Raw genomic sequence first — 16,895 nt, 5'->3', positions numbered from 1 at the left:
TCATATGGTTACTCTTGACCCACAATCAGTAAAAGAGAGTTAGAAGAGCAAATATGTAGAAATATTTGAGTGTAAAACGAGGCATTAATGGTTGGGGACTTCAATTCCCCAAATATCACAGGGATACAAATCATGCCATAGGCACAGAGGACAAAAAAAACTTAAACAAAATTCAAAGGAACTTAATCAGCCAGTATGTAATAAGCCCAATGAGCGAGGAGGTAATTCTAATGTTAATCTTAACAAATGAAACCAGGCAAGTGGATGACATGGTTGTGGGTGAACATTTTGGAGATACTGACTTTGATACAATTAGATTTCATATAATTTTGAAAAGGACAAAGATAGAACAAGTTGCAAACTGGATAAAGCAAATTTTGCAAAACTAAGAGATGGCATTGGACTGGTTACAGCTATTTGAAGAAAAGTCAGTGGCAAAGCAGTGGGAAGCATCCAACCGCAAAGTTCTATAATACACAGTATTGGCTTGTCCTCTCAAATAGACAGAACTGCAGCCTCCAGGTTATCCAGAAGCATACAGGGTAAGAAAGGCAGAAAAATAGAACTTTTATAATCTTTAAAAAAGCATTTTAGAAAGCTTAGAGGAGTATAGAAAGTATGCGGGTGAAGTGAAATAGAAAATTAGGAAAGCCAATTGACGATACAACAATAAATTAATTGCAGAAATTAAGGAAAAGTCAAAGATACCTAATCGAAACATTAAGAGCAAGAGGATGACTAAGAGAAGGCTTGACCTTATCAGACGCCAATATGGTAGAAAACAATGGGTGGAACTGGAGCTCAGAGAGAGAGAAAAAAAGGCAGACTAAGGGTAAAGGTCAGCCCAGGAGAATCAATAGCTGCTAATGGGGGTCATTAGTGACTGACAGAGTTGTTTGCGGTAGCAGCCCATGTGATGACGAGCAAAAACAAAGTTGCTGGAAAAGCTCAGCAGGTCTGGCAGCATCTATGGAGGAGAAAACAGAGTTAACGTTTCGGGTCCAGTGACCCTTCCTCAGAACTGAGGAAGAGTTCCTGATTTACAGCATCCGCAGTTCTTTTGGTTTTTATGTGATGACGAGGCCTGGTGTATGGGGGTTGGGGTAGGACGTGAGAGAAGGGAGGAGCAAATGCTCCTACCTTCTGTGACCTCTCCCATTTCTTGTTTTCAGTTCACACGAGAGAAGGTGCGCAGGCCCTAAAATTATTGAACTCAATATTGAATCCAGAAGGTTGTAGGGTCCCCAGTGGAAACTGAAATACTTTTCTTCTAGCTAGCACTGAGCTTCATTGGAGCACTGCAGCGAGCCTGAGTCAGAGATGTTGACAAGAGAACATAGTGGTGTCTTGAAACGACAGGCAACAGAAATCTCAGGTTCATTTTTGCGGGCAGAACATAGGTATTATGCAAAATGGTCACCGAGTCTGCAGTTTGTCTCCCCAATATACAGGAGACCACGATAGACAAACAGGAGGCTGGAAGAACACAGCAGGCCAGGCAGCATCTGGAGGAAAGGAGAAGTCAACGTTTCGGATATTACCCTTCTTCAGGACTGGATGTGGGGGTAGGGGTCGCTGAAGATAGAGACGGTGGCGGAGAATTGTAGCGGCATGGTGGTGATAGGTGGGCATTGGTAGTAGGCACGACTGATTGGTCGATGAGAGGGATGAATCGGTTGTTGGCTGGAAGGAAGTGTCAGAAGGTGGAATGGAAGGGAGGAGATGGGGCTGGAAGGGGAGGCAGGGGATGGGTGGGAAGGTTATTTGAAATTGGAGAACTTTGAGCCATCTGGGCTGTAGGGTGCCCGGGTGGAAGATAAGGTGTTGTTCTTCAAATTTCCATTCTGAATTGCTGCGACATTGGAGGAGTCCAAGGGCAGACATGTTGGAGGGGGAGTTGAGGATGGATTTGAAATGGACGGTGATTGGGAGGTTAGGCTGGCCGTAACGGGCCAGGTGAAGATGCTTGGCGAAGTGGTCGTCTAGTCTTCATTTGGTCTCACTGACGTGGAGAAGACCACATCGGGAGTAGTGGATACAATAGACTAGGTTGAAGGAGATGCAGGTGAAGCTCTGTCACACTTGGAAGGGCTGTTTAGGGCCCTGGATGGAGGTGAGGGAGGTGGTGTGTGGGCAGGTGTTACATCTTTTATGGTTACAGGGGAAAGTACCGAGTGGGTTGGAGTAGATGGTGCGGAGTGTGTCACAAACTAAGGAGTGGCAAAGGGAATGGTCCTTGCGGAAGGCAGAGAGGGGTGGGGAGTGGAAGATGTTCTGGGTGGTGGGATCCAATTGTAGTTGGTGGAAGTGTTTGAGGAAGATACTTTGAATAATGCAGTAGGGCACATTGTGAGCAGTGAATGCAGTAGACGGGATTGAGTGAAGTGCAGATAAATTGCTGCATCACCTGGAAGGTATGTCTGGGTCCTTGGATACTGAGGAGGAAGGATGTACACGTAAAGGGATTGCATGTCCATGACAAAGGAGAGAGGTGGCTGGGGTGTAATTTTAAAGACGCGGCATAGAAATATTTCCTGTGATTATGCAAAGCTGCTTTACGTTGTCCTGAATGTATTCTGACCTCCATACAAAACAACTTAGCAATGGGCTCGGGAATGGAACCCATTTGCAACCTGAGGACTGCCTGGATAAGAACAGGGATGTGATGCTGGAATGATATAAGACACTGGTTAGGCCCCAGCTGGAGTTTTATGTACAGTTCTGATCACCAAATTACAGGAAGGACATCATAGCTCCAGAGACAGGACAGAGGAGTTTTACAAGAATACTGTCACAACTTAAAAGTCACAACAAGGAGGGAAGATTAGACAGGCTGGACTTGTTTTCTTCAGAACAGAGGAGTCTGATGAGTGAATTTATTCAGGTACACAAAATAATTAAGGGTCTATATAGAGTGGACAAGGAAGACTTGTGTCCCTTAGCAGAGAGTTCAATTACCAAGGGGCATACATTTAAGAGAATTGATGCTAGGACTGGGGACATGAAGAAAAACATTTTCACCCAGTGGGTGGTGTGTATCTGGGATTCACTGAGCAGTTTAATGTTTGAATTGGAAATGTCAACTCATTTAAAAGGAACCTGAAATGCAGGTCCCTGCAAGGCTACAAACAATATGTCGGGAAGTTGGATTGGAATTATTTAATTAGTTTATTCAACCAGCGCAGGCATTATGAGCTGAACGGGCTCTTCCTGCATTGTAACATTTCTATTGTTATATGATTTTTATTTTAGTTGTTATATTTTTAAAAGCTTTTCTTTTTGTCCTTCAATCAGGTATGGTGTTTCTGTAAAATTTTTATTGTCATGCCTCAAAATTTGTCGCAGTACAGGTTAGACATAGGGGTGTGGAAACCGAAGTCTGTTTCTTGAAGTAATCTGGCAAAAAATACAAAGAATTTGCCACTTTTTCGATGTATCTGTGGGCAGCAAACTGTGTGACATTAAAGATATCGTCAGAGATAATCAGAGGCTGTCACAAAGATTATTAGTCATGGTGTTGTGGGCGGCTAACTGTAGTGACATTCCTGTTGTATAGGTTAGCTGGAGTTCTTGTCAGAAACATAATCACTGCCCTTTTGCTCAACCGTAGTTTTGTAATTTCAGATTAATTCCAGGTTGCTGGCTCTAAGATGCTCACCAAGTGAGGGCAGTGGTAAGTCTGGACAATATATCTTTTTGCGAGAATGGAATAGAATAGCAATTTATTCTTAAGTGTATTTTTGCAAGAAAAATACACGTGACAAGTTTTCTAAGTCATCATACCATAGAACCTAAATTAATGACAGAAGTCATATATGAGATGAAAAAGATATAAAAGTTCACCACAGTTCAACTAATGGCTCTTGAGTTCGGGGCATGCTGGGAAAGCAGGCTGAAATGCCACACAGGGCTGGGCCGAGACTGCAACGCCAGGCCGAGACACGACCTCCATGCCCGGACTAGACCTGCACGCTGGGCTGTTGGAAGACCTGGAAAGCACCTCCCAAGCCAGGACGTGACACTCACGCCAGGACAAGACCCGTATGTCGGGACCAGAACTTCACGCCAGGCTGCTGCAATACTCGGAAGGCTGTGACGAAGACCTCCACTAGGCTGGGTCAGGACCACCACCCCGGGCTGAGACCGCCCCCTCCTGGAAAAGACCACCACCCCGGGCTGAGACCACCCCTCCTGGAAAAGACCACCACCCCGGGCCGAGACCGCCCCTCCTGGAAAAGACCACCACCCCGATCCGAGACCGCCCCCTCCTGGACAAGACCACCACCTCGGGCCGGGACTGCCCCCTCCTGGACAAGACCACCACCCCGGGCCGAGACCGCCCCCTCCTGGACAAGACCACCACCCCAGGCCGAGACCGCCCCCTCCTGGACAAAGCCACCGCCCTGGAATCCACCTCACTGCTGGGCCTGGGGTGGGAGAAAACACTTTCTGCCAAAGTTATTTTAAGAAGGTAAGGTACCGTAATAAATGGAAACACTAAAAAAAAGCATAGAAAGAAAAAGTAAAGCAGACAGAGGAGATGAGCTCTGGACTCCTGGACTGAGGAAACCACGTGGTGTGCTGTTACTCTGCCTCTCTCTTGGGGGGACAAAGACCATCCACCATCTGTAAACGCCCATTCTGCTGCTGCTATGTTCTTTTATCAGTCAGAACCAATGCCAGAACAACAGGAATGCCATCTCCTCGATGAAATGTACACAGAATAACCTGAGATCAGAAGCAGCTAAATCCTGGAGATTCCTTGCTGTTGCACAATCCAGCCATTCTGAAAACTCTCCTCTACTGCCTGATGATTTCTCAGTATCAGAATTGTCTGCCTGAGAGAATGCATTTCACGTTTTCTAGAATAATAATTTTTAAAAGAAGCACAGTTCCAATGAAACAAAAGACTGAAGATGTAAATTCAGTGGCTGTCTGAACAAAGAGGCTTTGGAATATCATACCTACAGATGTCAAAGAAGCGACAAAGGTAGAAATGAACAAGGTATTGAACTGTAATCTCCTGTGATTATCTCAGACTGTGAAAGAACTGTCCGATTGGAAGTACAGCTCCGTGTTTCTGAGGGGGACCTGAGCAGAGTCTCCTCTCCAAAATGTGGAGCTCCACTTTCTGTGAAAAATGGAGGCCAGGGTAGCAATCAGCATGAGATAGTCACTCTTTGGAAAATCTGCCCCCATGACAGCAAACATGAGGGTAAAATGGGGTCCAGAAAAAGCTTATGGTATGGAAAATAAAATGGCAACAAAACACAAGTCATGCTCCAGGCAAAACAATGATAACAGTCAGAGTTATTCAAGCTCGTGATCTGCATGAGAAACCTTAAATAGGATACTATTTTAGACTTACACAGAAGCTCCTCATATTTTTTTTTAAAAGGAGAACTCTGATTATTTCTGCTATTGCAGTATGACCATAATGATGATGCTCTCCTAATGTCAGTTCAGCATGTGATTATATAAACTGTCCCTTAACAAAGCAGACAACAGCTGAGAATTCCACTGATATATGACATCAGTCAAGTTTATTCTGCTGCTACTACCGCTCAGTGCTCTGAGCATTATTACCTACTGTAGCAAGTAGGGAGGTCATACTGAAAGATAGGAAGGATGAGCACATTCTCGGAATATGCGAACGTAGGAATTAGGAGTCGGAGTAGGCAATTCAGCCTTTCAAGCCCACTCCACCATTTAACATGACCATGGCTAAGCTTATCCTGGTCTCAAGTCTACTTTCCTACCTGCTCCCTATAGCCCTTTATCCCACTTTTCATCAGAAACATATATCTATTTCTTCCTTAAATCTCTTGATTGATTCTGCCTCCACTGCATTCTTGGCAGTGAATTCCAGAGATTTACAACACTCTGAGAGAAGCAATTTCTCTTCATCTCCATTTTGAACCTACCTCTTCTCACTCTATATCTATGACCCCTTGTTCAAGACTTTCCCACAAGGGGGAGCATCTGTTCAACATCCACCTTAACAAACACCTTCAGCATTTTATATACCTCACTCAGATCCCACCCTACACCCCGCCCCTCCATTCTTCTGAACTCCAGCAAGTACAAGGCAAAACTGTTCAACTGCTTCATATATGACAGCCCTTTCATACCTGAAATCAACCTGATGAACCTCCTCTGAACTGCCTCCAGTGTCATCACATCCTTCCTCAAGTGAGGAGGTGAGAACTGGAGACAATACTCCATGTGTGGTCTCAGCAATGCCTTATATAATTGTAATGGCATTTCTGTACTTTAATAATCCACTTCTTTTGCAATAAATGCCAGGAATTACATTTGCCTTTCTTTTTATATATTGCATCTGCATACTTCCTGTGATTCATGCACGACGATCCCTAGATCCCTCTGTGCTGATGCACTTTGAATTTGCTTCCATTTGATAATAATTTGCCCTTTTAGTTTTCTGGCCAAAATAGACAACCTCACGTTTATCCACATTAAATTCCAACTGTAAGATTCTGGCCCATTCTCCTCATCACTGCCTGTTTTCCCACCTTTTTCAGTCTCATTGCGAACTTTGCTATGTTACATTTCTGATCCTACTTGCAGATCATTTATGTAGAATCTAAACAGTTGAGGTCCAATAACCACAGCAGCCCACTAGTTGTAGTTCGTCATCCAGAGAAGGACCCATTTATCCCAACCCTCTGATACCTGTCAGTCAGCCAATCCTCTATCCCAGCCAATACACTACCCTTAACCCTCGGGATCTAACCTCTTGGATCAGTCTTTTATGTGACACCTTGTCAAATGTCTCCTAGAAGTCTAGATATACCACATCCACTGGATCCCTACTATCCACCTTACAGGTTACATCCTTAAAGAACTCCAGCAAGTTTGTCAAGCACAACTTGCCCTTCATGAAACTCTACTGACACTGGTAAATTGAGCTTTGTTTTTCCCCATTACAGAGGTCAAACCAAATGGTCTATAGTTTCCCACATTTGCCTATCTCCTTTTTTGAATAACACTGTCATATTAACATGTTTCCAATCCATTGGTACCTTGCCAGAATCCAGGGAATTTTGGAAAACCATACCTAATGCATCTAATATCTCTGTTACCACCTCCTTTAATACCCAAGGGTGCAGGCTGTGAGGTCCTGGACATCTATCTGCCTCTAATTCCATCAGATTACTTAATACCTTCTCCCTAGTTATAATAATTTCATCAAGTTTCTCTGTAGTAACGGCGATTCTTGGGAAGAAATTATTATTTTCCACTGTGAAAATAAAGACAAACTATTGACTTAGTGCCTCTGCGATTTCTGAGATTCCCATTGTTACTTCATCATTTTTGTCCTCTAAATGGTCAACATTTACTTTCACTATTCTCTTCCTTTGAATATACTTATTTGAATGACGGTCAACGCCTGAGATCAGACACTCAGAGAGGAAAATTGGCCATTGTTAGAACTCAGTTGAAAAACCAAAGTAATAACATTTAAACAGACAATAGATTGTGTATCAGGTTTGAGACATATGGAGGCTAATAAGTTAGCTTTAATTTATTGAGTTTCATGTCTGCTGGTGAGATGACAACACTCAAAATCTCTCTGGCACAGATATTCACAGAGCTCTTGCAGACTCGAGGGAAATTTACAAATGATGGACAGAACATGGATCTAAAGTTGGTAGGAGGGCCATTTAAAATATAGTACTGAGTGAAAACAGACTCAATTTCTGCAGTAGCAAGGGTTTCAATCTACAATGGGAATGTCACCAAATTTTAAAGTGTATGTGTATGCTTTTGAAGAGCTGTAGAATTATCTGTCAAACAGCTATTTTATGAAACTTGTGAAACTATAGTTACCAGCCTTCTCCCAGAGACTAAAGAACACAAATTGCAAAATTATTTAAATCCCATGGAGAATTTAAAAAATTGTGCTCTCGTAGTTGCAATAGACATTTGTGTACATCTCCACAAAAGCTGTCATTATATGATTATGAATTCTTGGCTGCTTTCCACAGGCTATAATTTTCTCAGCAGTATATCCTAAATTTGCAGATTAAATGGCAGTTTAAAGACTTTATTCATGGATTAATGAAAGGATTTTAAGAGCCAAGAGTAGTGATTGTGTTGGCTTAAATTGACACCAAGTTGGCATTGCTATAAGTCACCACGGAAGTGACTAGAGAATGAGTTGGCATTAAATAGGCATGAGAGCATGAAGGATGCAGGGAAGGTGGGGAACAGGTTAATTGGAAAGTGAAGGTGAGAGCTAGAGGGCCTGCAATTTAACAAAACATATGGGTTCAAGCCTAAGAGAAAAAAAAACAGACTTCCTAAACAGTAATTGACAGCTTCTTTGTATGAGGATATTGGGCTAAATTAAGCCAACATTTGTATCAACATCCAGAGGAGATTCTCCTGAAGTGAGTATACCAAAGGAGGAAATATTCTGACTCACACAATCTACCTTGAGACCAGGGCTCTGTGCCAGATATTTCCATTCTGCACGAGAATGGATTTGAGGAAAGCTTTTCAATATTTTAAGGGAAACAGGTAGCAGGAATCTCTATGCCAGTTAGCTTAACATCTGACATTAGGATAATTTAGTATCTATTATTAAATAAGTCATAGCAAGTCACTTAGTTAAGTACAAGATAACAGACAGTTAACACACCTTTGTGAAAGGAAATCATGTTTGAGCAATCTATTTGAGTTCTTTTAGGAAGTGACATTTGCTGTGGATATAGGAGAACTGGTGTACTGTAGTCAGATTTTCAGAAGGTGTTTGCTAAGGTGTCACATCAAAGGTTATTGCAGGGAATAAAAGCTCATAGTGTAAGGGTTAACATATTGACATGGATAAAAAATTGACTAGCTAACAGGATGATAAGAGTTGGCATAAATGGGTCTTTTTCAGGTTGTCAAGATATAACAAATGGTGTGCCACAGAGTTAATGTTGGCATCTCAACAGTTTATAATTTATTTAAATGACTTAGAAGATGGGACAGGAGGTATGATTCCCAAATTTGCTAATGCCACAAAGGTAAGTAGAAAAGTAAGTCATGAAAAGGATGTAAGAAGGCGACAAAAAGATATTAGGAACAAAAACAAAGTTACTGGAGAAGCTCAGCAGGTCTGGCAGCATCTGTGAAGGAAAATACATAGTTAACGTTTTGGGTCCGAACTTCTGAGGAAGGGTCATCGAACCCAAAACGTTAGCTCTGTTTTTTTAACTTCACAGATGCTGCCAGACCTGCTGAGCTTTTCCAGCAGCTTTGTTGTTGTTCCTGATTTACAGCATCCGCAGTTCTTTTGGGTTGTTTTTTTTCCACAAAGATATTGATAGATTGAGTGTGTTGGCGAAGATGTGGCAAATGGAGTATAATGTGTAAAGTGTGGAACTGTCCATTTTGACAGGAAGAATAAAAAAGCAGGCATGTTATCTGAATGGTGAGAAATTGCAGAGCTCTGGGATGTACAGGGATTTGGGTGTTCTAGTGTACGAATCAAAACTTTAGTAAGCAAGTACAGTGAAGAAAGTTAACAGAATGCAATCATTTCTTGCAAAACTGGTTAAAGACGAATATAATTCTTCAGACATACAGTACTGACCGCCTTATTTAAAGGAAGATGTAAATATCTTTTGAGGTGGTTCAGCAATTTATCAGGCTAACAGTTGGGATGAGAGGATTGTCTTATGAGGAAAAGTTGGACAAGGCGAGGTTTGCATTGAGAGAGAGTAAGAACTGCAGATACTGGAATCAGAGGCAACACGGTGTGTAGCTGGAAGAACACAGCAAGCCAGGCAGCATCAGAGACAACAAAGAGTGGAGCTGGAAGAACACAGCAGGCCAGGCAGCATCAGAGACAACAAAGAGTGGAGCTGGAAGACGCCCACTATGTTCCTCCAGCTCCACACAGGCTTGCATTGGCTTGAATTTAGGAGAGTAAGAGGCAACTTGATTGATACATATAATATCCTGAAGAGCCCTGACAGGATGGATAACAAGATGTGAAGCTGGAGGAACACAGCAGGCCAGGCAGCATCAGTCTACCAGGAAAGCTGACGTTTCGGGTCCAAAATTTCTGAAGAAGGGTCCAGACCCGAAACGTCAGCTTTCCTGCCCCTCTGATTCTGCCTGGCCTGCTGTGTTCCTCCAGCTCCACACCTTGTTATCTCAGACTCCAGCATCGGCAGTTCCTACTATCTCCTTGACAGGATGGATGTTCAGAGGGTGTTTCACCTTGTTGGAGGATCATTTAAAGTCATTCAAACAAAATGATTTCTCTCAGGGGCTCATAAGTCTGTGGAACCATCTTCCTGAAAAGATGGTGGAAGCCCTTGAATATTTTTAAGACAGAGGTCAATGAATTCTTGGTAAACAAGGGAATGAAAGATTATAGAGGGTAGTTTGCAATCAGAACAGCCATGATCCTCTTTAATGGTGGAGCAGGTTCAAGGGGCTGAATTGGCCTACCCTTGCTTCTAATTTGTATGTTTATATGTAACCTGCTCATTCCAGAATCAGCCTGATTTCATTCTCACATTAGGTCTGCTGAAGTGGCGGGCAGACTCATCTCCATGCCAACTATGTGTCACAGCAGCCCGGGAAGAGACAAAATTGCAACAACGAGAATTGTCACATTTCCCACTCCCACCACCAACATGAAAATCTAGCCCCTCATTTTTACTTGTCTGTTTGTCATATTGTGTGCTGTTAATAGATAATCTGAAAATCCAAACTTAGTTTCACAGGTTAAGTTTTGTAAGGCTGCATAGATCATTTGTTTTAATCCATTCATTTCTCCCAATCTCCCTGATTTATGATTCTGTCTTTTCACAAGTCATTTTTGTTTCCAAGGAAGTGCAGATGAACACTATCATTGCTCCGACAGTGAGTAACAAACTTCTTGCCCACGTCACACAAATGAAATCTGATTTTTATAAACTTATTTTACTGATGGGGAAAATGAAAGACTCTGCTTCAATTTAAATCTGAAGATGCTTGCAAGGAGTGTCAGGGAATTCCAGACTGAAAATAACAGAAGTGCAGATGAGGGAGTCATATTGCTTCCATTGCAAGAAGAGTAAAGTGCAAATTTAATAGCGACCCATTTGTATTTCCAATGGCAAAGTGTCATGAAAAGAGCTTTCACATCCCACAAGAGACTGGTGTTGTGTGGGTTTTCAGATTCAGTATACTGTGTGTGTGTGTCACAATTATATAAAACCTGAACTATTGACTTGGAATTCCATTGTCCATCCAATGCCTGTGATTTCAGTGGACTGAAATGATGTTAAAAGGGAACCAAAAACACTAACTTAAAACGGCAACAGGCATTACCTGAGCACACAGGTTGGCCAGGTTTCCTGAAGCCGAGTGAATTACACAAAAGACTAGCCTGAGCTAAAAATAATGTTTTCTCGAAGGACAAATAAACCAGCCAGAAAGCCCACCCTGGGGGCGTGTGTAAAGGTCTTCATCTTCAATTTGATTTGTACCATCTTGGACAGATTATGCAAATTAGTTACTAGTTAAAGAAATTCTCGCTGTGGCAGAAGGAGAGATGGATTTATGTTTGCAAAACTAGAACAGAATTGAATTTTTTTTTTCCCTTTCCCTCTGTTCCTCCTGAAGCCCAGTGACAATACTGACTCAACAGAAGTACCAGGAAGCTAAGAACTCAAAAGGTAATGACAATATTCTTACAATTCCAGAAATCAACAAATCAACAGTGGGTTTCAAACTAAACATTTATGACTTGTGGATATTCAAATGACTCTGACATATTTTGTTGCAAAAATATTTCAGGTTGGGGGTCAACCTGTGCTGTGGACCAGTGGAGGCTTGAAAAAACGATGTCAGTTGTTACTTCACTGGGTTTTATATTAGGAACACTGTCCATGCTGACAGTGAGGCTCACTTAGGAATGACTATTGGCCCTACCCACTGTGGTCTCACCCACAGACACCATTCTGCGCCTGCGAAATGAGTTTCTTCCACTTGCCTTTTGCCTGGTGCTCTTGTTCTGCCCACACCCTGATATCAACCTGAGCAAAGAGTGAAAATTATTTAAGTCGTGTGTAATGCTTCACTTTTCGCTGCTGGCAAATTTTTTTTTTTATTTTACCCACACCCCCAGTAGACATATTGACAATACACTGGCAGCGATCTAGTGGGTTCATGTGTGTGTTAGTGATATGAGCCAATTCAGTGACTTTGTTTTGCTGTAGGACAACTAGTGCTTATTTCCCCACCTGTACCTTGCACAGGTCTTAAAAAAAACAGACAGAAGAAGCTGGTCAAATTCTCTATAAACATGTAGGTGGCATGAATAACCAAAATGGAATCTTCTGGTGACTTGCTAAACATTGAAGTCTCACAGAGGAGAAAGATGGCAGCCCATTCCCCCACCCCACAAGACGATATCTCATGTGACCAATGGTTTAAATTAAAACCAAAGACATAGCTGTGAGGTGCTATGGAGTAATACCTTGACGCTTAGTCACAAGAATGATATCCTTGCATTGTCTAACAGCTATCATGACTTAATGTTAACATTCGGATATCAAACTGCCCTCCTGGAGAAGCAGTAGAAACCCTCCCAAGCTCATGAGATCTCCTCATCAGATGACTCTCACAGAAGACCATATCTGTGCACAAGAACTTATTTGATTTCTGTCCTTTGCCAACAAATTCTGGGACAGAACCCAAGGGATGCTGAAGCAGCAATTCTAATGCCAAGTCAAATCAGGAGGGACCCTGCAGCATTCTCCAAAACAATCACTGTAGAATATTTTTAGTGTGCGATGATCCGGAATAATGCAAGTTTTCATTTTTCTGGGACAATGCATGTTCAAGTGGTATAGAGCCAACAACAAAAACAAAGTTGCTGGAAAAGCTCAGCAGGTCTGGCAGCATCCGTGAAGGAAAAAACAGAGTTAATGTTTCGGGTCCGGTGACCCTTCCTCAGAACTTGAAGGAAAAATCAGTTAACGTTTCCTGAAGGAGCCAACTGTCAGCTTAAGGCCACACCCGTACACTCGACAAATTGATCCAGCAAGATTTCATTTTCAATTTTGCACCTGAAAGTTGCTTAGTATCTAATGTCTGAAGCAGTGCAAAAGCCAAATAAGGCAGGTTCTTTCTTTACTTTGCAACATAAAATTAACTCTGTTGAAAAACTGTGACCGTGACATTTAACCTGCTTTTAGGCCAATTATGGTTGGAGAACTTTCCAGAAGCCGATCAGTCAGCCATTCAGGGCTATCAGTGCCAGGATGCTTTCCAAATAACAGGTGAGGAGCCCAATGTCGGACAATGTACCACCCATCTTGTGTGTTGCCTGGGGCCTGTATTCCTCATGGAATGGAAAAGAGGCCAATATTAAAGGAGATGGAAGTTGGTGGCACAGCTGTTATTCTTGGTGCAGGTGGAGAGATCTCCCCAGCAAGGAAGTTGGCAGCACGGAGGGCATGGATGGTTATTGGTGTCTGGGTGAGAATGAGTGAGAGAAAGTATTACAGCTACTGAGAGTGATAGAGCAGGAGCCTTGGTATGTGGGAAGGTACAGCAGCAGAGATAGAGTGAGAATGAGATATCGAAGAGAAGTTGGAATACTTAACCTGGCTGAGTAAATAAGACCAATAGCCTTATTATGGCTCTGCTGGCATTCCTCTGGATCATATATGTGGGGGAATCACAGAGCCAAATTTTGCTAACTGCCTGGAGATATCTGGGAGGAGGAAAATTGTGGAGAAAGGCATCAGGAGCGAAGCCTGACATGATTATTTGACACACAGGCTATGTTCAATGGCTGGAGTGACAGTGAATTGATTGTCAGCTGACCAAAGGTGGACGGTCAATTAGCGTAATAGTTAGCTCACATCTGATAGTTTTACTAGGCTGCTGGAGTTTTATGACCCTGTTTGGAATGGACTCCTTTGCTATCAGCTGAATCGAGGCGCAGCACCCCAGTGGCTTCCTGGGAACTCCTTGGGGATTTGAGTATTTTCAGGGGAAGATTCTATTTCTAATTACCTGTCAGGGTGCCTCAACCTGAGACTACTTTCCTTGCAGCCCGAGTTGCAGCTACCTCTGTCAATGTTGCTGTAAAGGCTGTGGCTCTCTCAGTGTTTTGCCTTATGAGGAAATGTATTCTGATCCTTCTAACTCTGTAGGAATTACTGGTAATCAAAAGTTGGCTTTTTAATTGCAGCCTAACTTTTGAAGAAGGCTGGTTAAAATGTTAAAGACATGGAACCATTCAAAGAAACAACAAAGAAGAAAAATAGATCATGAATCATTTGGAAAACTGACCACAAAGCTGCCCTGACTGGCTACTTATCACTTGTGACCAGAAAGTTCCTGTCTTAATCCCATCTTCAGAAAAATGGTTAGCAGGGAATGTTGCCTGCAATCTAAAGTACTGCTCACTGTGTTATGGCAAAAATGATCTCCCTGTTGATGCACGTGGAGTTTTCAGTGTTCATAATTGCTGTGGTCAGAAAAAAAAAGCAAGGCTCAAATGACTTTAGACGTAATAACACAAAGTCATTGAGACATCCTTTGAGAGAAATCATTTCTTCAGGAAAGAAAAGTTCATCAGCTGCATATTAATTCTTTTAGCTGAAAGCCCCGTTTTCTTTAACTTAGGCAGAGTCACATTGACAAACTAAGAAAGAGACAAGAGACCTTTATTATCGCTTTGCACCTGGATAACAGCCATCCATTATTGTGCTGTTTGGTCTGGGGGGTATTTTGTGTTTTGGAATTATATGCTGCTGTGGTTGAGCCAAGCAATCCAGCAAATGCTCAAACATGAACACAGTCAAGATTGGAATCAAAACAAATTGCATTTCTCATGGGAAGAGAGGAAATTGGCAGATGTCCTACAAACACTAGCTAATCATTGCAGTCATCCCAAAGATACAGAACATTGCCATTTTCTGAAGACAGGACAGCTTTCCCAAGATGTGTGTCATGTTTCAGCTAAATTATCTATTTGGCTTCAATTCGTCCCTGGCTGGAATATGTTTATAATTCTATATCCAAAAACAAACAAATGTCTTTGAGTCCACTGCTCGCCTCCCAGCCTTTACTGGCTTAGCTGAGGGAGGTGTTACAATGAGAAAAAAGTCATACCTGAGACCACAGAGAGCCCCCCTCCTCCTTGAAACAAATGGTATGCACAGCACTGACAGGCATGGGAGCAGATCAACTGCCTCATGCTCAGCTGGAAAGTGGTGTATATGTTGTGTGACTCAAAAGACAAGTTAAAAAGTAGGGCAACTTGCATTCAGTTCATCAGATTAAGTTTGCTGCACTTGGCAGAGATTTTTATATGTTAAAGAAAGCAGGCCTACCATCAAATTTGGAAAAGAAGAAATGCTGTAGATCTGCTGCTTTAAAATTAAATATGCAGCCATCTGATAAATGGAAGGTCTTGTGGACAGTATGTGCACAGCCTAAGGAGGAAGAAGTAGTTTCTTTGCGATTAAGTGAAATTTTCTCTGCTAAGCCATCACTCGTAATCAAAGACAACCTGAGCATTCATCATTCCTGGATCATTATACAAATGATGGCTAAGGTATTCAAATCAACCTTGAAGATTTCTGCTCCAGTACCTGTATGAAACAATTTGCATCTGAGAGAGGGAGAGGAAACTGCATAGAATTGTAATTGGTCTGAAGTAGCAATTGCAGGAACTAAAGACTTATTTTGGAAAAAAAACGTGATTTTAACTTAGATGTGATCAAGAAAATATCAACAAAAAGGAAAACAAGGAGTCGGAATTACAATTTTGGGTACCTTTTAATGTTTCCCTCGTGATTGTTGTGCGCTTCTTGTACCTGCATCAAGTTAAGAAACTTGATAAATTGGTGATAGAGCAATATGATCTCTAATCATGTCTGTTATGCTTCATTTGAAATTTGTATTGGTGCTTGAGGATAGTGGAAGTTAAAAACAAGATCTTGCATGATCAGCCCTTTTCAGTCTCACAATGTTTATTTCTATTCATAATGTTGGTTCCATTGAGTAATTGTTTGTCGTAATGATTTTCTAAGAAGTAATGCTTTTCCTATGCGATTTTCTACGAATTAATTGAGCTTGCCTAGAAGAATCTTCACCTCAGCCCATTTATTTATGGGTTACAGGATCTATGTCTGAGATTTCCATAAATTCCATCCTAATGCTTTTATTATTAAGGAAGTCATCAAAACAATGGCTCCAAATCCACAACTGTCTTCATTAAATTACAGGTTGATTCTTTCTGTAATTTCAGGTGTTTGCCAAACCCCCAAATATTATACTGTTCATCACTGTGTTGACACTGTCAAAGGGCAGGTATACCAAGTGAACAGCTGTGCAATGTATTTCCAGAGTCAAATACATTGGAGAAGCTATAATCAGTTAGTTGCCCATTAAGATATTCCCAGCTTGGAACCTACCTTGTTTAGATTTGTTTCCAGATATTTGAAGTTACTGTGAACTTGTAAAAATATTCTGCATTGTGTATTAAAACTTTGTATAGAAATAAACGGTGTAACATCTTGGTGCCTTTTTTTTCATTGCAGTTTTTTTTTACTGCAGCTTAGAATGGAACAAATGAACCTTCCCTCGTATCTTACCAGCAATATGTTTGTCATGGAACCTTTAGGTTACATGAGGAATATATGATTAAAATGAGCTAGATGGATCATTTTGAAGCCTAGTCATTGACTGATCTCCAAGCATGTGATACAGAAATAAAGTAATTCTTGATGAACAAATATTATGGCTTTTTTAAAAATTAAAACAAAAGAACAAATCTCTAATTGTGTGGGATTACAATCCACTAGATCACATTTGTCAAAAATGAGACCCTAAACAATTTAAGGATAAACATCTTAAATTCTGGG

Source organism: Rhincodon typus, chromosome 5 (genome assembly GCF_021869965.1).
Source record: "Rhincodon typus isolate 14 chromosome 5, sRhiTyp1.1, whole genome shotgun sequence".
NCBI lineage: Eukaryota > Metazoa > Chordata > Chondrichthyes > Orectolobiformes > Rhincodontidae > Rhincodon > Rhincodon typus.
This window is presented reverse-complemented; position numbering follows the sequence as displayed.